The sequence below is a fragment of the Dromiciops gliroides genome, chromosome 1 (genome assembly GCF_019393635.1).
Source record: "Dromiciops gliroides isolate mDroGli1 chromosome 1, mDroGli1.pri, whole genome shotgun sequence".
Taxonomy (NCBI): Eukaryota; Metazoa; Chordata; class Mammalia; order Microbiotheria; family Microbiotheriidae; genus Dromiciops; species Dromiciops gliroides.
Genome location: NC_057861.1, coordinates 602,383,290 through 602,402,288, shown reverse-complemented (window position 1 = coordinate 602,402,288; position 18,999 = coordinate 602,383,290).

Below are 18,999 nucleotides of genomic sequence, written 5' to 3'. Positions count from 1 at the left end.
ACAGGAGTCGAGCCCAATCCCACAGTCACCCTGGCACAGATCCAGTCCCAGGAAGGCCTCACCAGAACAACAGACCCCCAGAGCCTCTGAATCAGCTGAAACACCAAGCAAAGTAGGCTTCAGGACTCTAAAAGGAGCCTAGCAGAAATCTACTTAATACCTAAAAGGAACTTCATGAGGACCCCCTACAAAGGGGAGGAAATAACTTCTAGCAACCAGAAGCTATAAGTTACTTTTTTTGGCACATGTGTTCTCTAAAGTTGTCTACTTTCCCTTGGACTGTTTATGTACTGGAGAGATAATGTACCATAAACTTTTAGGGAAATGTTTTGTACCAGTTGTTCTTTTTTTATGATTATCTAAAACATTACCATATTAGTCATTTTGTATAAGAAAACTTGAGTTGGGGCAGCTAGGTGGCGCAATGGATAAAGCATTGGCCCTGGATTTAGAAGGACCTGAGTTCAAAACCAGCCTCAGACACTTGACACTTACTAGCTGTGTGACCCTGGGCAAGTCACTTAACCCTCATTGCCCTGCAAAAACAAAAACAAAACAACAACAACAAAAAAGAAAATTTGAACAAAAGAAAAAAAATGAAAGAAAATAAAAAATAGCGTGTCTGTGTTCCATCATTATCAGTTCTTTCTTTGAAGGTGGATGGTATGTTTCATCAATAGTCCTTTGGGATTGTTTTAAATCATTATATTGTTGAGAAAAGTCAAGTCACTCACAGTTCTTCATCAAACAATATTACTGTCTCTGTGCACAATGTTCTCTTGGTTCTGGTCACTTCACTATACATCAGTTCATACAAGTCTTTGCAGGCTTTTCTGAAATCATCCTGCTTATCATTTCTTATAGCACAGTAATATGCCATTATATACCACAGCTTGTTTAGCTATTCCCCAATTGATGGGCATTCCTTTGATTTCCAATTCTTAGCCACCACAAAAAGAGTTGCTATAAATATTTTTGTACAAATAAGTCTTTTTGTAACAGTTGTTCTTACCCTGATATGTTAGTAAATATCTCTTACTAAAAGCTAACTGAATCTGTAGCTATTTTATATCTAATGATAATTGGTGGATGAGATATTTTAGTTGGAGCTCATAAACTATAGCTCTAGAATGCCACCCACCAAGGTTAACACTGGTATCCTGAGGGGCTGTAACAGCTATCCTTTGGGGACCAGTGCAAGTGAGGTCTATGACAGTAGTTCCAGAGTATATGCTATGCTAATCTAGCCTCACTGGCTTCAAAAATGATTGCGCTATGACCCCCTAATGATATTGTAACCTAAGGCATATCAGTAGAGCATTATACATGGTCCACTTTAATGAGGTTCCACCTCATATACATCATATTGGCAAAAACAATAGAAAACTGAAAAATATCAGCGAAGCTATGGAAAAACAGGTACATTAATGCACTGTGGGTGGAAGTGTCAATTGGTCCAGACAATTGCTTTCTGGAAAGCAATTTGAAACTCTGTCCCCAAAGTCACTAAATTATGTATACTCTTTGACCCAGCAATTCCACTCATACTTATGCATAAAAATATTTATAGTAACTCTTTTTGTAGTAAACAAAAAAAAAGATGAAGGGGGTCCCACCTATTGGGGAGTAGCTGAGCAAATTATGGTACAGTACTGTAATGGAATATTACTATGCCGTAAGACATGGTAGAATAACTACCTGTGTGACCCTGGGCAAGTCACTTAACCCTCATTGCCCCACAAAAAAAAGAAAGAAAGAAATGGTGGAATGGATGATTTCAGAGGAAACCGGGAAGATCTGCATAAAGTGATACAACTTGAAGTGAATAGAACTAGGAGAACAATAATTTATACAATGGCAATAACAGAAAAAGAAAAACAACTTTGAACTCTTCTCAATGCAATGGCAAAGCTGGATTCCAAAGAATCAACAATGAAGTATATAGCTCTCTTATCAGAGAGGTGATAGACTTAAAATGCAGAAAAACACATACATTTTTGGCCATAGCCACTGAGGGAATTCATCTTGCTAGACAGTATATTCTTGTTTTTCTTTTCTTTTTCTTTTTCATTTGGGGAAGGTGGCAGTGGAGACAAGAAAATAAATAAATGCTTATAAAATAAGCAGCTTTAGATTATAAAATCATGGATTTAATCATGAACATTATCATGGAATATAGATTATTCTATCCCCTTTTAATTCACATGCTACCCAAAAAGTTCTGGGTTCCTAAATTGCCCTTGAAGTAATCCTCAAATCCTAGAGTTTTCACTATCACCATCTTTCTTGCTAAGCATTCTATGGTGATGACGTAAATAAACAGTGAATGGGGGTGGGGTGGGCGGAGCAGCTAGGTGGTGTAGTGGATAAAGTACCAGCCCTGGATTCAGGAGGACCTGAGTTCAAATCCGGTCTCAGACACTTGATACTTACTAGCTACATAATCCCAGGCAAGTCACTTAACCCTCATTGCCCCACCCCCCAAAAAAAGTGAATTGGGGGAATGGAGAGGAGAAGAAAATACTCTATCAGGGACAATGTGTGATGCTAGGTAAGTATAGTGGTCACAAATCTCTTCAACAATCCTGGTGATCCTGATGAAATTAGCTGACTTTCATCCCCAGTGTATTTGACTTCAGTATTGCTCTTGCTCTCAAAATTATGTTGTATTATTATGTATATATTTGCATTTGTTTATCTGTGGAAATGTCATGTGCCCTAGGCAAAATATAAGCTCTTTGAGAGTACGGACTATTAGTTTTTGTCTTTATATCTTTAGCACCTACCACAATATCCCCGCACATAGTATCTGTTTAGTAAGTACTTGCTGACTTGGATTGAATTTAGTAGATGTGAATAATCCTAGTTCCACATTCCAGATATCTATCCTTCTATACCTTTAAACTATTCCAGCCCACCCACATGGTACAACCCTGACATAGTCTCACTCTTAGGAAGGCTCAATAGTCCCCTGAAGGACAATCCTGTGAGTGAATGAATGAATGAATGAATGAATGAATGAATAAAAAAGATTATAGAGCACTTACAAGATATAAAGCACTATGCTGATCTGATCCCTGGGGATATAAAAAGAAAAAAGTGGGTCGGCTAGGTGTCACAGTGAATAGAGCACCGGCCCTGGATTCGGGAGGACCTGAGTTCAAATCCGGCCTCAGACACTTTATACAGTTACTAGCTGTGTGACCATGGGCAAGTCACTTAACCCCAATTACCTTACCCCCAAAAAAAAGAAAAGAAAAGAAAAGAAAAAAGTAAGGCATTGGGGCAGCTAGGTGGCACAGTGGATAGAGCACCGGCCCTGGAGTCAGGAGTACCTGGGTTCAAATCCGGCCTCAGACACTTAACACTTACTAGCTGTGTGACCCTGGGCAAGTCACTTAACCCCAATTGCCTCCCTAAAAAAAAAAAAAAGTAAGGCATTGAAGCTGATTTGTGCAGAGGAAGTGACTCCTGATTTGCTAAGAGACTTCTGGGAGAGAGGAACTGATAGGAAGGAGAAATGGGGAAAGAAGAGACAACACAGCCTTTGAATTGTGAACAGTAGCTACAAGCATGTGGAGGAAAGACAGTATCCAAATACATCTCTTGATTTTCAGTATCTATAATTTCTGACACTTTGAAGAACAGATTCATCAGATGAGTCTCTCCCCACTTGAGCTGAGATTTAATTTCACTTCTAGGTCACAGAGTCCTCTAACTCTTTTGTCTTCTATTCCCTAAATTAATTTGTATGGCTTTTCTGATTACAGTCTTTACTGGCATTCTTGACTAAATATGCTTGCTTAATATCTGTGATTATCTTTTGTGTAATAAGCATTCCATGGGAGAGAAAGCTAAACCAGCCAAGATTAAGTTAATTGTTATCCCTCCAGGTCTAAAAGGAACTGCTACCCACTCCACCTCCAGAAATCAGGCAAAGTGGAGAGTATATCCAGAATCCCCAAAAGTAACATACAAAAAGATTTCAAATATCTGATTATAATAAATATAATTCAATGACCAATATCTCTCTCGAAAATAGGAGGGTGAGTGATTGCCCAGTCATGGCCATCTTTCTACTCCCTACAAAGGTGGAATTTTAACCTCCCCAATTTGTGGGGTAGAGAATTTTAATACAATCATGTGACACTACTCTTCTGACACCCTTTTTTTTTTTTTGGATGAGGCAATTGGGGTTAAGTGACTTGCCCAGGGTCACACAGCTAGTAAGTGTTAAGTGTCTGAGGCTGGATTTGAACTCCTGAATCCAGGGTTGGTGCTCTATCCACTGCGCCACCTAGCTTCCCTGACACTACTCTTAATCATCAGACAAAACCACCTCTCACTTGGTTTTGATTTCATTTATCTCAATACCATCTGGATGCCAACTTCTTTAGAGCAGGGACTCTCTCTAACATAGTATGAACCTAGGCAAGTCAACCTTTTTGAGCCTCAGTTTCCTTCTCTTTGAGGCTCAGTTTCCTCATCTGTAAAATGGACTGAACGATAGCACCCACATCACATGATTACCCTGGTAATGCAATGAAATTATGCAAACTTTAAAATGCTGTATAAATGTGAGATATGCTTATAGTTCTGAACATGCAGTAGGTGTTGAAAGAATACTTCATTGATTCAAGTCATCCCTGAACCAGTGCTTCCCTCACCAAATTGAAATGAACTACCAACAAAATGAAACTTTCTGACCCTAAGACCTCTTCTTTGTCAAAGACATTGCTTTCAGACACACACAGCATGATTGTTCTCTCTCTCTCTTTAAGGAAACATTCTGCCAATGGGATAGTATCATAAGGAACAATGGTCGACACTATTGTGCACTGGTTTCTCCATGCTCAAAAAATTGTACAGGATGATTTGAACAATTCTACAAACCTTTTTAAAGTTATTATTTTCTGCAGAACAATCAGGGACAATCTTCTCTTTCTCTGGTTGGGTCTAACTGTTGAAAACCTAAACTAGACCATTTCATTCTCTGCTAAATATGGCAGGTTTATTTCTGCCTTTTTATAGTCAAATAATAATAATAATAATAATCACCCCTTCAAACACAATTCCTTTATTCAAGAGATTGCCCAAGTTCTGATGATTCACCAAGTGATGCACCTAGCTCAGTGTGACTGTTTTCTTGTTTTAAAATCAATGCAATTATCCTGCCTAAAAGTTCTGGGGAAAGTTTTGCAAATACAGACCCATGAAAAGTTGTATGGAGTAGTGCTAATCTCTCTCTCTGGACCCTCAATAGAACCCTTTGTGGGTTGGATTTTTGTTTATTTGTTCAATGTTTATGACACTTTTTCTTCAAGGTGCTCAGTGGAAAAGTTTCGAGTTAGAAAGGCAGTGGAAGAAGGACTAAAGAGGAAAACAGAAAGAAAGGAGAGGAAGCAATCACCAAATCCCACCATCAGGGGGGCAATAAATTCAGTGAGGCAGCTAGGCGACTCAGTGGATACAGTACTGTACCTGTAGTCAGGAAAACATGATGAGTTCAAATCTGGCCTCAGGCACTTACTAGCTGTGTGACCCTGGCCAAGTCACTTGACCCCATTTGCCTCAGTTTTCTCTTCTTTAAAATGAGCTGGAGAAGGAAATGGCAAACCACTCCAGTATCTTTGCCAAGAAAACCCCAAATGGGGTCACAAAGGGTTTGACACAGCTGAATGCCTGAACAAGTTCAGTGAGCAGCCCGAGCTGCTTGCTAGGGAAAAGACAGGGCTTGCCCATCCTTAAAGTTGACTGTTAATGACAGGGATTAAGGAAGTGAAGAAACCAGAAAGAGCTGCAAGGACAGACAGAAGCCCAGATGGGATTCAAAGGCAGGGACCTTGGAGTGGTAGCCTAGCAAAATGGATAGATCATTGGACTTAAAGTCAAAAAGCTTTTGAAATTCAATTCTCACCTCAGACATTTACTAATTGTGTAGCCCTGAGCAAGTCATTCAGTGATCTCTCCATAGACATCAAGCTTCTTCATCTATAAAATGAGGCGAGTTGGACTTGATCACTTTTTTTTTCTTTTTTCTTTTTTTGTGGGGCAATGAGGGTTAACTGATTTGCCCAGGGTCACATAGCTAGTAAATGTCAAGTGTCTGAGGTCTGATTTGAACTCAGGTCCTCCTGACTCCAGGGCCAGTGCTCTAACCACTGCGCCACCTAGCTGCTCCCACCTGATCACTTTTGAAAGCCCTTCCAGATCTGAATCTATGATTCTAGGACAACAAAGATGATACTAAATCAGAGTTTGGAACAGAGGTATAGATATAACAGAAGTGGACTGGTCCAGGAAGGGACAGTCTTTGAAGTGTATGCAGATATTCCCTGCCTAGTTTCAATGCCAAATGACCATGTGGAAAGTAGTCTGGAGTCAGTTTTGGCCCTTATGCCTCAGGGCTTGGTACTATATGATAACAAGAATGGACTGTGGAGCTGAAATGACTGGTGATTTGGGTTGCTGGGCAGTGATCGAATGGGCATGCAAAAGGGGCAGCTTGCTCCTTTGCCTCTCTTTTTTTCCTTTGTGGCCCTGAGTAAGGAGGGATTACTTTGGATTGTTTCCAAGAGTCAGGAGGAGGAGGAAGGGGGTACAATAAGCCTTGCTTGGCTCCTGCTTGGCCATAGCATGTGGCTGTCTCATTGTGTTTATTTTTTTCCTGCTCTTGGTGTAACAGTGACTACTCTGGTTTTCTGCTGCCTGAAGCCCAAGTATGTTATGCATTGCTCCTCATTCAGGCTTCTTCAGTATCCTGAAGGAGGATGACATGTCTCTGTGTCTCTGCCATTGGTTCAAGTCTCCATTGATTGTTTTCCTTCCATTTTAGGGGTTCTCCAACACTCCAGTTCCATTTAACAGTAGATTAGCTTTTACAAAGGAATGTTTATTTTTTGAAATTATAGATATGTGTGTGTGTATGTGTGTGTGTGTGTGTGTGTGCACTCATGTGTATAACCTTTAATGGTTTGCTTACCATCTCAGGGAGGAGGGAGGGGAGAGAAAGAGGGAGAAATAGAATTTGGAACTCAAAGTTTTTTTAAAAAAAATATGTTAAATATTGTTCTAACATGTAATCAGGGAAAAATGAAATATTATTTAAAAAAGAATTGATTTCCTTTAAAAATATAAGCTGAAAAATATTTTATTACCCCCCAATTATTTATGGTTTGCTTTGTTTTTTTGTTTTGTTTTGTTTTTTAGTGAGGTAATTGGGTTTAAGTGACTTGCCCAGGGTCACACAGCTAGTGTTAAGTGTCTGAGGCCAGATTTGAACTCAGGTCCTCCTGACTCCAGGGCCAGTGCTCTATCCACTGCACCATCTAGCTGCCCCAACTCAAAGGTTTTTTTGTTTTTTTTGTTTTTTGCGGGGCAATGAGGGTTAAGTGACTTGCCCAGGGTTACACAGCTAGTAAGTGTCACCTAGCCACCCCCTCAAAGTTTTTTTAAAAAAATATGTTAAATATTGTTCTAACATGTAATCAGGGAAAAATGAAATATTATTTAAAAAAAGAATTGATTTCCTTTAAAAATATAAGCCAAAAAATATTTTATTACCCCCAATTATTTATAAAGACTATTTTAACATTCTTTTAAAAATATTTTTGAAAGGAATATTTACTTAAAAGGTATAGCAAGAACAAACACTCTCCTTCCCCTAACTGGGAAAAGCATAATTCCTCCTGCACTCTCTCAGCCTCTGGGGAAATAAAAAGGATTAGGTTTCCCGTTTAGGTCAATTCTTACATATTGTACTCTCATCGATTTCCAAGTCCAGTGTCCCTCTGGCTTGTGATCCAGCACTCTGACTTCTTAGGGCTTCCCTGCTGGACAACATCTGATGGCAACATCTGGCCCACAGTCATGGCTCTAAGATTCCCATGGCTCTGCCTCCTGAGTCTGGAACCCCACCACCTAAACCTGAAACTACAAAGGACAACCACAACAGACCAAACCCCCAGTAGTTGAAGTTCCATCACCAGAGAAATAAAAGATCTACTCCCTGTCCCCATTTGGGTGTAGCATACCTTCTGCAGTTATTGCCCTCCAACTTGTACCAATGGGTAGAGGGTAGGTGGGAATGACAACCCTCAGGTTCTAGGGGGTTCAAAGGGTACCAGCTGGAGCACCCTGACTGACCTCCAACTGACTGAACATTGACCCTCTGGGAGATTTTGTCATGAATAGACCATCTTGGGGATAGATATCTCCTAACTCCTATCGGAAGTGCTGGGAGAAAAAACAAACAAACACGTCCTTGATTTTTGACCAGCTTACAAAAAGGGAGATTGTCTGGTGGAGATTTACAGCCTGGAAGAAGATACTCTCTAAAGTACAATTGATGTATTTGTTTTTATTCCTAACTGATAATGTGAATAAAAAGCTATGTATAGCCATGCTTTAATAAGTGACTTCCATTGAAATGAATGAGGGATGAGATTTTTCTATAAGTTTCCTAGTCTGATTGACTCAATCTACATCTAAACCTATTGAGATTGTCACCTATGAAGGGAGTGAAGCTATGGAGAAAGAAGCAGTTAGTTCTCAGATATGGAGAGTTTGGTGGTTATCCCTGAGAATACTCTGGTGTTGGGTGGTACATATTGAAGCCCAGGGAAGGATAATGACTTGTCCAAGGTTATATAGTGGCAAAACTAGAACTTCAGCCTATAGTTACTCTAACTCCAAATTCATCACTCTTTCCAACACACCACACAGTATTCCAAAAACCGTCTTCTCTTTCTTTGTATTCTTTCCCTTGGATACATTTTATTTAGTTCTGGGACTCTGACTCTCTCTCTCTCTCTCTCTCTCTCCCCCTCTCTCTCTCTTTGCAGGGCAATGGGGGTTAAGTGACTTGCCCAGGGTCACACAGCTAGTAAGTGTCAAGTGTCAGAGGTCAGATTTGAACTCAGGTCTTCCTGAATCCAGGGCCAGTGCTTCATCCACTGAGCCACCTAGCTGCCCCTGTAACTCTGACTCTCAACTCAATGTGGAAGATTTCAACCCTGGCCCCTTCCTTAAGCTTTAGTCCAGTATTTCCACATGCTACTTCAACCTAGATATACTCAAGCTCTCAATAACTCTCCCAATCAAATTCCTCATCTTTCCCCAAAATCAGTTGCAACTCATGATGTCTACATTTCTCTCAATGGTACCACCATTTTCCCCAGTAACATAGCCTCAAAATCTGAGTCATCTTTGATTCTTCCTTCTCTTGATCCCCCTTCCAGTCAGTTAGCAAATCCTATCATCCCTTACATCTTTAGACCCCTCATCTTCCAGATACCTTTGCCTTCCCACTGCCGTCATCTTATCTCAGGCCTCATCAGCTCTCACCTCCACCATGGAAAGTTTCCTAATAGACATCCTTGCCTCCAGTCTCTCCCAATTCCACCTGTTAGGAATCATTACTAGACAGCAAAGAACAAGAAACTAAGGGAATGAACATCAATTAAGAAATCACTGAACAACTTATTGTATGCAAATAAATGGAATGCTATTTGTGCTGAAAGAAATGACAGATGATATGGTTTCAGAACAACCCATGAAGACTTGTATGATCTATTGCAAAATGACCAATAGGACAATTTATACTATAGCAAGAATATTATCAAAGGAAACAATTTTAAAAGACTTAAGATCTCTGACCAATCAAATGATTAATCATGATTCTAGAGTGCTGCTGATGAATATTACCTATCTCCTGATAGATAGTGGTAGATGCAACATGAAGATTTCTGGACATGGCCAACATAGGAATTTGTTTTGTTTAACTATATATATTTGTGGGGGCAGCTGGGTGGCATGGGGGAGGTAGGTGGCATAGTGGATAAAGCACCGGCCCTGGATTCAGGAGGACCTGAGTTCAAATCCGGCCTCAGACACTTGACACTAGCTGTGTTACCCTGGACAAGTCACTTTTTTTTTTAAATTAATAAAGTATTTTATTTTTTTTCCGTTACATGTAAAGATAGTGCTCAACTTTTGTTTATACAAGCTTTACAATTTCAGATTTTTCTCCATCCCTCCCCTCCCTCCCCCCTCCCCTAGACAGCAGGTAATCTGATATAGGTTATATACATAATAACATTAATCCTATTTCTGCATTAGTCATGTTATAAGAGAAAAAATCAGAGCAATGACGAAAAACCTCAAAATAGAAAAAAACAACAGCATCAAAAACAAAAGAAATAGTATGGTTCATTCAGCATCTATACTCCGCAGTTCTTTTTTTTTTTTTACCTTGGATTTGGAGATCCTCTTCTATCATGAGTTCCCTGGAACTCTTCTGTTCCATTGCATTGGTGAGAAGAATATAGACCATCACAGCAGATCAACACTCAATGTTGATGATACTGTGTACAATGTTCTTCTGGTTCTGCTCATCTCACTCATCATCAGCTCATGCAAGACCCTCCAGGTTTCTCTGAACTCCTTCTGCTCATCATTTCTTACAGCGCAATAGTATTCCATTGTATTCATATACCACAACTTGCCCCTTAACCCTCATTGCCCCACAAAAAATAAAATTAAAAATAACTATACATACACACACACACACACACACACACACACATATATATATATATATATATATATATATATATATATATACTACCAGTGTTTTCCCTGCCTTTGATGGTGGTGGTGGTGTGGGTTGGGATAGCAATGGAAGGGGAAAAAATGACAATCTGTTCATTGAAAAAACTAATAAATTATTAGAAAACCCTAATCTCTACCCAAGGAATCTTCCTTACATGTGGATCCTATCACATGACCCCTCTGCTCAAAAGCTTTCTGATACCTTCCCATTGCCAACAAACTAAAGTCTGAACTCCTTATTCTGGTATTCAGAGCCTCCTGTGCTTTTGCTTTGACTTCTCTTTGTAGCTTTGTCTTATATTCCTGGTTGATAAAAGCCTTTCCCCTGTGGGCTTCACATAACACATTTATTTGCACCTTTCTAATGCACTTACTGTGTAATGTTGTCTACTATAGTTATTTTTATAACTATCTGGGTTGGTGTCTTATCCCTCTATTAAATTAATGCTCCAGGAGGACAAGGACTAATTTTATTTTTGTTTCTGTATCCCCAGCACCTTGCACAATGCCTGGCTCATAGTGGGCACTTAATAAGTTTTTGTCAAATTGATCTGTTGAATCATTGAGACTCTATTTTTCTCCTAGAACCTTACACAGTTTGTTGTTGAATCATTTCAATTGTGTCTAACATTTAGGGTTTTCTTGTCAAAGGTTTGCCGTTTCCTTCTCCAGCTCATTTTACACATGAGGAAACCGAGGCAAAAAGGGTTAGTTGACTTGCCTAGGGTCACACAGCTAGTAAGTGTCTGAGGTCAGAATTGAACTCAGGTCTTCTATCTACTGAACCATTTAGCTACCCCTTCTCTACACATGGGAGGAATTCAAATATTTATTTTGCTATATAATTTCTCCCTCTTTCCCCTTACATGTAGCTTACACATCAATTTCTTGAATATTAATTAATTTTTATTTTCAGAGACAGATACAAATTTCAAGAAAATTTGAATCAAAATTGTCACATTGGTAACTTTTGAAATATTGTAGTGTTGGGGCAGCTAGGTGGCACAGTGGATAAAGCACCAGCCCTGGATTCAGGAGGACCTGAGTTCAAATCTGACCTCAGATACTTAAACCTCATTGCCCCACCAAAAAAAAAGGTTTAGTCCTATGTAATTTTTACATTAAATATTTTTATTTTATAGAATCATAAATTTAGAGCTGGAAGGGGCCTTAAAGGTAGTCTAATCCAACCTTCCCATTTTACAGATAAAAAAAAATGAAATATTGAGTGTCAGAGGCAAAATTTGAACTAATGTTGTCTCTTCTAAAATACAAAACTCTTTCCACATTGCCTCCCTTTCTACCTTTAATTGATGATCATTTTGAAAGATTTAATTAAACTGTCATCACAAAGTTCTGGTTCAGTATCACTCCGTCCCTTTAATGACATAATAAATACATCTCAGAGCCAGAACCCAACTTTTAATTTGTGTCTCTAAATTGACTGTAATTAGATTATTTGTTTTTTCCTTGGGCTTGTAATTGACATTAATAGTTCCCTTTTAATTGACATTTTTCTTCTAACTTGGATCTTCCTAAGAAACAACTCCTAATTCAGAGTTAATGTGCCACCTTTCATCATGAGACCACATCAGTCCAAGCATGCTTTTTTCCCTAATGTAATTTTTCAGATTATGACTTTTTAATTGTCTCAGAGGGTAGCAGGCTTTGTTTTGGGGTTTTATTATTTTGGCCTTTATTTGAGAACAAGTTTACATTAGGTCTGATTTTACAAGATTCTCTTTTGATAAATTTCCATTTGTGTCCTTAGTCCCTAATCTTCCTTTTATTATGTGATTAAGTTTTCATTTTTATTTTCAGAGACAGATACAAATTTCAAGAAAATTTGAATCAAAATTGTCAAATTGATAACTTTTGAAATACTGTAGGGTTGGGGCAGCTAGGTGGCACAGTGGATAAAGCACCAGCCTTGGATTCAGGGGGACGTGAGTTCAAATCTGACCTCAGACACTTAATCCTCATTGCCACCCCCCCAAAAAATACTATGCTGTTTTCAATGCAATTATGTGTGATTTCACTCCAGTGGAGTGACCTTGAGTAGCAAGGATAGTATTTTCTCTTCTAACAAACTTTAACATAACCTGACCAAGGCAGCAAACATTTATTATAGGCTCACCATGTGCCAGGCACTGTGCTAAGAACTGGGGAAAGAAATACAGACAGAAAGTCCATGCCTGCCAGGAATTTAATTCCAATGTGGGGAAACTAACACATAAAAAGAGAGCTAAAAGGTGGTGGGGTTGGAGAGAGGAAAGGGAATGAAGAAGTCTAAAGAATCATGAATGGAAACAGAAAGAGGAGGCAAGGAGTGAAGAGGAGGGAAGGTTGGCCCAAGCACTTGTGGGAACTGCAGGGGGAGGGGGATATTCCAGGGGAGAAGGCTGCTAGGAAGGGAGGGGACATCAGGAGTGGAGTTGGGATGAGAAGCAATGCTGAGAATCTGAGCTCCCAGTCACTTTCTTCTATCCAAATTTATGAGGATCCTGTTTTCGGAAAGTTAGATACTTTTTTTTTTAGTGAGGCAATTGGGGTTAAGTGACTTGGCCAGGGTCACACAGCTAGTAAGTGTTAAGTGTCTGAGGTCAGATTTGAACTCAGGTCCTGACTCCAGGGCCAGTGCTCTATCCACTGCACCATCTAGCTGCCCCTAGATACTTAAAAAAAAAAATGTAATCATACCTGGGGCAGCTAGGTGGCACAGTGGATAAAGCACTGGCCCTGGAGTCAGGAGGACCTGAGTTCAAATCCAGCCTCAGACGACACTTTGTTCCAGACTTCCCAATAAATTAAATATTTAGGGGATACATGGCACAAGATTGTTTGAAAATTCCTCAATGTTTGGGGATCAAATGACCCATATTGCGGCCATTTTTCCTCTAATAAGCTATGTCACATGAAACACAGTCTGATAAGCTTTCTTTTGGTCATGTCTGATTTCACTGTAAATTTTCCCTCATCCCAATCCATGAGTAGCTTTCCTAATGGAGAGTCCTGGGGAATATTGCAAGGTATGCTATTTCTTTCTTTCTTTCTTTCTTTTTTTGGTGGGGCAGTGGGGGTTAAGTGACTTGCCCAGGGTCACACAGCTAGTAAGTGTCAAGTGTCTGAGGCTGAATTTGAACTCAGGTACTCCTGAATCCAGGGCCAGTGCTTTATCCACTAAGCCACCTAGCTGCCCCAGGGTATGCTATTTCTAATCTCCTTCCTGTAATTCAAAATTTGCCTTACTATAACAAAAGTAAAAATAAAAATAGAAAATCCATAAAAACAAAGCATTAACATGATCTTATCCCCTGTTTGTCTGATTAACCAGATTAAAGTTAGAGAAAGCAGATACTTAGGAGGTAGTTAGGTACTTTGAAAACTTAAAGGGGACAGGCACATAAAATCAGTGAAAATAGGAGGAATGTATAAATATAAAATTTCTTACCCAACTTGTTTTGCAAAGAAGATCAGAAGATTGAGGGGTTCAGCACCCCCTCTCATGGTTGCCAACTGTGATGTTTAAAATTAAATGTGTGGTTGCCTATTTCTGTCCCAAGTGTAGAGAAAATTAGCTGGGGTTTCTAATATTTTTTTTTTTTTGCGGGGCAATGGGGGTTAAGTGACTTGCCCAGGGTCACACAGCTAGTAAGTGTCAAGTGTCTGAGGTCGGATTTGAACTCAGGTCCTCCTGACTCCAGGGCCGGTGCTTTATCTACTGCGCCACCGAGCCGCCCCCTCTAATATATTTTTTACTTAGAAGTTAGAGGCCACTGCCCCAGTTTGGGGCATTAAACATTTATTAAAATATATTAGATATTCGTAAAGAGAGAACACATGACTCTGAAAGATAGGAAAACCTAGAGAAGAGAGAAAATGGGGAACCCTAGAGGGCTGCATCTGCACTCACCCAATTCCCACACCCAAGAGAGCTCAAGAGTCTGTGCAAGCTCACTGAGGGCAGGAGCAGAGCCTGCCCATAAACACTGTTCAAAGCTCATTGGCTAGCATCACTCAAACCTATTGGGTTACTGGATTTGAGGATAGTTCAGCACAGTCATGCATGCTGATGTTAGAGCCCCGAGAACAGGTCCTCTGGCAGGAACAAAGCTTTCAGGTAGGTGTGGTTCGGGGGCCCCTGGAAGTCCCAAAACCCCTATTATTTTCTCACACAGTTTTGATTTATTAGACCAGGTTTTCATACAGTTCCTCTGGAAAATAAGGGAATTCTAATAAATTTTGTATAGATTCATCATTTAACAATCCCTTTCTTTTAACATTCCCTCATGTGATCCACATGTGAGGACTCAGACTAGAACCAAAAGTAATATTGTGACTAGGGTGAGGATGTGAGCTGTGAGACTGGAAGTCTTCTTCCCCTTCTGAGAGGTCAGGTTTCTTGAGCTAAACCTGAGTAAACCCAGAAGGCAGATAAGGGATATGGGTCCAACCAGCCTCAGGTACCTCATCCAGATGGTGCTGGACAGCTACTGTGCTAGATGTATTTTTTTTTTAAATAAGGGAGAGCTTTTATTTGGGGAGGGGAGATAGGTGTGGAGGAGTGCAGGTGTGTAGTGATAGTGATGTAAAAAAAAAAAGAATGTTAGTAAAGTACAGAAGAGAGGAGAAGTTCAGGAGATACAGACAGAATAGGTTTGGTTGAATTGTGCTAAATTTAATATATACTTATATCTATAAAAATGTATGGGATAGGGGGCAGCTAGGTGGCACAGTGGATAAACCACTGGCCTTGGATTCAGGAGGACCTGAGTTCAAATCCGACCTCAGACACTTAATATTAGCTGTATGACCCTGGGCAAGTCACTTAACCCCAATTGCCTCACCAAAAAAAAAAAATGTATGGGCTAGAAGTGCAAACTTTCACATATGATCCTATTTTTCCATTCTTTGTATATTGAAATATTCAGTTGTTGATGTTTGTTTATTTCACAGGTTTTTTTTTAAAGCAACAAAAAGAAATTATGTGTGTCAGAGTGTGGATTGGAGATGAATTTCCTAAGATGTTAAATGACAATGTATTTTTGTCACCCTTATTTGACCTCAGTCACAAGTGTGTTAAAGTATAAATAGCTTTCAAGGACGTCAGGAGGATAAAGACCTCGATCTAGCAGCTTTAGAAATGAATTTCTGTCATCTTGAAATTAAAGGAGAATGAGCAAATTCACTGTCACTAGTAACTCAGAAAACAAACAACTTCATTTCTCTCTGGTTTAGCAGACATGTAAAGGTAGCTAAGCTTTTGGTTTCTATATAGACTCATTATAAACTTGGGTGCCTCCAGCGAGGAAAATTTTATTAATGAATATACAATAGTTGTGAAATCAATTTCTCTCCCCCACCATCCTCCCTGTTTTCCCTCCCTCCCTCCCCCCTCTCTCTCCCTCCCTCTTTCTCTCTTTCCCCATCCATCTCTCTCTGAGTCTCTGTCTCCCCTTAGCCATCTCTTTCTCTCTCTCTCTCTCTCTCTCTCTCTCTTTGTCCCTCTTCCAGTCATTCCTCACCCACCTTTACCTTTTCTCTGCTGCAGTTGAGTAATGAAATGGATGAACAGTATTTAGTCAACCTCATTTATCTTAGGAAAAATAATTACTTTGATACAAAAGAGAAACAAAAAACAAAGGAACTCTTAGGAAATGGATATTCAGGGTATAGACACATGTCCGCCAGGAAGGGTGAGAAGGAAAGAAGGAAGAGGAAGGAGAGGAATCACCAGCCATGGTCTTGACAGTTTGAAGAGTTTCAGCAACCCAGGATCTGCTCCACATCTTTGGTGCATGACTTAATCACAAAGTCCCCGTGTTGTAAAAAACATTCCATGGGCTGCCTGTGCCAACACAGCTGCCGTTGGAGATGTCTCTTCTTTGCACACTCTCTGTGGCTTCTGCCCTTCCTCCTATCCTCCAAGGATAGGAGGGTTAGCTTATCAGTAAAAGTCTGACTCAGTTTGCCTCAGTTTTCTCGACTCTAAAATGGCAATAGTTATAGCAGCCTACTTCCCAGGGTTGTTGTGGGGATCAAGTGAGATAATATTCATAAAATGCTTAGAACAGTCCCTGGCACATAATAATTGCTATATAAATGCTAGGTATTATATTATTTGTTAATATAATAATTTTAAACAACATACTATAATTACTATGTAATCAATTAATATTGTATATTATATAATTAATATGACTATACTAATACATAACAACAATAATGATAAATGAGGAGAGAAGGGAAGTTGCTCCTAACTGAATCAACAGTTGTATAATTGTCAAATATTTCCTTTCATTTTATTGTTAAGTAAACTTCTTTTGCTAAGTGTCATATGGTCTATAAGTATCTCATTCTGTTCTAGTTCCAAGATGGAACTGGTAGATAGCTCAAGCTGAGTTAGGCCTGGCCCCCAAAAAAGAGGCTATTGTCCAGAGAGGAGGTGATGGTGGTTTGAACTGATAAATGGAGTTTGGGTTAGACAATATGCTTCCTATGAGGCGGCTAGGTGAGACAATGAATAAAGCACTGGCCCTGGAGTCAAGAGGACCTGAGTACAAATTCGACCTCAGATACTTGACACTTACTAGCTGTGTGACCCTGGGCAAGTCAGTTAACCCCAATTGCCTCACCCCCCAAAAAAAACCCCAAACAACTAGACAATATGCTTCATGAACCTCCTCTTTCAGTCAGAGAGAAACCAGAGACCCTGCAACAATCCCAGATGATAACATTTATTATTGATTGATTGTAGTTAAAAAGGTGTTGACTAAAAGTCAAAGGGATAGAGAGGATGTTGGGATAAAATGGACAATTTTGAATACATAAAATTGAAAAGGTTTTGCACAAACAAAATTAATGCAGTCAGAAGAGAAATGGTTACCTTGAAAAAAATCTTTGCATCAGATTTCTCCAACAGCGGTCTGATATACAAGATATATGGATAGGCAACTCATTCAAATATATGAGAACAAAAGCTATTCCACAATAAATGAATGATGAAGGGATAGGAATAACAGATCTCAGAAGAAGCAAAGCAAGTTATCAACAACCAAACAAAAAATGCACCAAGTCACTAATAATAAGAGAAATGTAAAGTAAACCAACCCTGAAGTGATACTTCACATCCATCAGACTGATAAAGGTTATAAGAAAGAGAAATGATAATTGTTACACCCTATAATTTTCTCAGTTGGATTTAAGGTGACTCAATTTATCTTAAGTCCCCTGATTACTTCCTACCCCCTCCTACACTTTGGCTCATAAATTTTAAGTTCTCTTGCCTGGGTTTCTTTTTTTTTTTTTTTAGTGAGGCAATTGGGGTTAAATGACTTGCCCAGGGTCACACAGCTAGTAAGTGTTAAGTGTCTGAGGCTGGATTTGAACTCAGGTACTCCTGACTCCAGGGCCGGTGCTCTATCCACTGCGCCACCTAGCTGCCCCTTGCCTGGGTTTCAAGATCTTTTGTAATCTGAACCACCACCATCCTGCTTGGCTTTCCACTCCTAACTCCCACAAATACCTACCCCCAGGTCAGTCTCTTCATTCTCACTAACACATGCCACTGTTAATCTCACCTCCATGTATTTGCTCCTCTTCCTGCAATGCCTTTCCCTTTCTCTCTCCCTACTTAAATTCTATCAATCCTTCAATTCAATTCAACAAAGATTGTAAAATTCCTTTTTTAAAAGGCCCCTTGCTAGTATAACAATGGTTTGGTGCATGACCAGACTAAGGCTGGCCAGAGTAAGACTATGTTATGCTAGAGCCTGGAAAAATGTAGATAGGACATCAAATTTAATGCTAAGTACAAAGGAGAAGTCCAGCAAATATGATCTGAGAAATTTGAGGATAGAAAAATCAGTCCCCCCCCTGAAAGGATCAGGGAAAGCTTTTGGGAGGACTTGACACTTAAGATGGGACTATAAGACTTCATCAGGCAGAGGAAGAATCCATTTCAACAGCATAGGGCAACAGTACGAGGAAGATACGGGAGAACAGGCTGAGATTAAGAAAAGCAGATGGAGGGGCAGCTAGGTGGCGCAGTGGATAAAGCACTGGCCCTGGATTCAGGAGGACCTGAGTTCAAATCCGGCCTCAGACACTTGACACTTACTAGCTGTGTGACCCTGGGCAAGTCACTTAACCCCCATTGCCCCACAAAAAAAAAAGAAAAGAAAAGCAGATAGAGCCACTGTAACAAGAATGTGTTGTACATGAAGGAGGGATAACATGAAATAAGTGGGTGGGTTGGAGTCCATTGTGGAAAGTCTAATTTGGAGTTTATACTTGATTCAGCAGGCAACAGGGGAGGCACTAAAGGTTTTATAATAAAAAATGAAATAATCAGAGCAGAGCATTTGGAAGATTAATGGGAAGATAGTG